This window comes from Lycium barbarum, chromosome 6 (genome assembly GCF_019175385.1).
Source record: "Lycium barbarum isolate Lr01 chromosome 6, ASM1917538v2, whole genome shotgun sequence".
Classification (NCBI taxonomy): domain Eukaryota; kingdom Viridiplantae; phylum Streptophyta; class Magnoliopsida; order Solanales; family Solanaceae; genus Lycium; species Lycium barbarum.
In genome coordinates, this window is record NC_083342.1 from 27729852 (window position 1) to 27732767 (window position 2916).

At 41.1% G+C, this 2916-nt stretch overlaps 1 non-coding gene across 1 annotated transcript; it reads left to right on the forward strand.

Annotated features, from left to right (window-relative positions):
* Positions 1-424: 424 nt before the first annotated feature.
* Positions 425-531, forward strand: LOC132600976 (small nucleolar RNA R71). Its single transcript, XR_009567430.1, has one exon. It is a non-coding gene; the product is annotated as a small nucleolar RNA R71 (small nucleolar RNA).
* The last annotated feature ends 2385 nt before the right edge of the window (positions 532-2916 follow it).

Consider the following 2916-nt stretch of genomic DNA (forward strand, 5'->3'; position numbering starts at 1 on the left):
CTTAAGAGTTATTAACATAGTTAGCATCTTCATACTGCATAGGAGGATCATCTTGATATGGACCCTCTTAAACTTGGTACATGCCCTTGGGCATTCCCGGAACTTCTTCAATAACATTAACTTTCTTTGCTTCCTTTTCATCAAGTCTCTTGGTCAGCAAAGAAATATTGGTTGCTATCTGAGCTAGAGTCTGCTGAGTCTGTTGATTCTCTCTCACAATGTTGTGGATCTTGGAGCTCAATAGACTACACTGTCAGTACCACCCGAATGCCATGCTTGATTGTGAGTAGTAAGCTTATCAAGCCACTGAATGATTCGGGCATATGTCTTATCCATAAAACACCCACCAGCTGCATTGTTCGCCACTGCTTGTCTCAATGGATCTAGCCCACTATAGAACTTCTCCATCAATATATTATTATGAGAACCATGATTTGGAGACTTCTGCAAATATTCCTTGAATCTCTCTCAAGCTTCAAATAGTTGTTCCCCCGGAAGCTATTTGAAATCACATATCATATCACGAATTTCAGCTTTCTTGCTTGGCAGAAACCACTTCTTGAGAAAAACAACAACAAGCTCTCCCCATGTATGAATATTGTTGTGGGGAAGCTTCTCAAAACAAAATCCTGCTTCACCGGCTAAAGAGTATTTGAAAACTCTTAGCCGAATAGCATCATCTGGAAAAACATTCTGCATATGTTGGGCACACACACCCATAAAATTCTTCAAATGTTGGTGAGCGTCATCATCAATAGAGTTTCGAAAATGTCCCTTAAGTTTGAGCAATTGGTAGATAGTGGAGTCAATCTTTCAGTTTGCAGCATTCACCCTAAGTGGAACAATAGCAGATGCATATTCCACCTCGTCTAGTATATCCACAAAGCCATTATCAACCTCCACTTCCACTGGTGGGTCATGCGCTTGCAAATTCCTATTACCACCTGCTCCACGTCCTCCTCTGTTGTTCATGATGACCTGTTTCACAGTAAACAACAAACAAGGTGTGATGTAATAGAAAAAGACTTTAAGTAAAGCACAAACTCTTTAGTAATTTCAAAACCGTATTCTCTGGCAACGGCGCCAAAATTTGAACGGACGAACTTCGTGAAACGACATTAGTCCGCTTGGTAGCACAGAAGCAACGGATGGGAAGGTACTACAATCGAAGGGCAAATCTTAGACACTTCCAAGTAGGGGACTTGGTCCTTTGAAAGGTTACTCTGCACACCAAAAACCCTCACGAGGGAAAGCTGGGTCCTTACTGGGAAGGACCGCACAGAGTAACTAGAATAACCAGCTTGAATCAGAAGATGGCCAGTAGCTGCAAAATAATTGGAACGTGGCACATTTGAAAAGATACTATCGCTAAGGTACGAATCACCCACCCTTCGTGAATCCATAAATACTACTCGCCTAACCCTTGTAGGTACAAACCGGAGCAAAGTTTAAAGAGGCTAGAATTAGGTCTGAAAACACTTGTCGGACTCTTTTTCCCTTAGCTCGATTTTATCCCGAAGCGAATTTTCCAACAAGGTTTTTAATGACACAACGACGTACAACGTGTTACTTTCACACTGGAAAACAGCCAAGTGCTGAAATCGGGGACTGGCCAGCATCAACGATAGTGTTTTTCTTTTGATACTTCGAACACAAACACTAGGGGACTATCATACCCTTGAGAGTTTCGACACAGCTCGAGGAAAACCTTTTTACATTTTTTACGATAGGATCGATTGTAAGGGCCAAACAACCAAATGAATCATGCCAGATTAGTCTATTGCAAGTGCTAAATGATCAAATAAATCATGTCGGGTTAGTTTGCTTGCTACAGCAAAAGCAAAAAAACAAATTGGTTGCTCCTCAATCGCTGTACGATACAAATATATGAAATGAGAAGAACACTTCCGCTAAGACCCGTGTAAATTACGACATTGCATATTTACTCCACATGTATGAGTTATTTGACCTTTGAGGATTGCGAGATACCCTTGACTAGGGATTACCGTCTCAAAACAGACGAACAAAACAGAGGCGTTAAGATTCTACGTGAATTAAGCCTAATTTGTATACAAGGCGCTAAAAGTTTCAAGTAAACTAAGCCTGATTTAAAGACTAAATCCGAGAATTTCAAGTCTGAAAAGGTTGAAGACTTCAACCCCTATGCCCGAAGTAATTTAGAGACGTCTGAATTCACGAGCATAAAATAAGGTCCTCTTATATATAACCAACGATGAGAAAAAGGCTCGGTACACAGCGAACCTATTTTAAACTTTAACGTTGGTTCCATCAAAGAAAAGCCTTCCACTAATGTCAAAGATTATTAGAAGTTTATTCGAGGTCGAGCCTGATTCATACTCGGACGAAACCTCAGTCCAAAGTTGATTTCTTCTTTGATCAAATATTGACGACCAAATATCGTTCAAGGAGTGCTCAAAAGGTAAACATTGACAAAGTAAAATCGAATTAAAAATCCCATTCTATATAAACAAAAGACCAACGACAGACCTTGATAAGATTACAAAAGGCAAAAGGAAATACAAGCCTATCTAATTCTCCGATGATAAATTCGAGCCATCGGATCCGTCGGGGTCATCTTTCGAGCTGTCACCAAGGAGTGATTTCAGAGCGGTTCTTTCTATGACCCATGCTTTCTCGATTTTGGCAGCCATATTTTCAATGCCATCACGGGCTTCTTCCAACGTAGCCCTCCGAGATTTTTTATTTTTTGTGCTCAACTTCTGGCTTCGTCAACTTCATCACGGGTTTGTTTCCCTTTGGATAAGGCTTGTTCCAGTTGGGCCGATAGCTTGGCATTCCTTTGGCTCAGGGTGTCACAGGTCTGTACAGAAGCTTCGATCTCACCCTTGAGGTCTTCGACAACTTTGGCCCGATTTTCAGCCTTCTCTTGGGCAA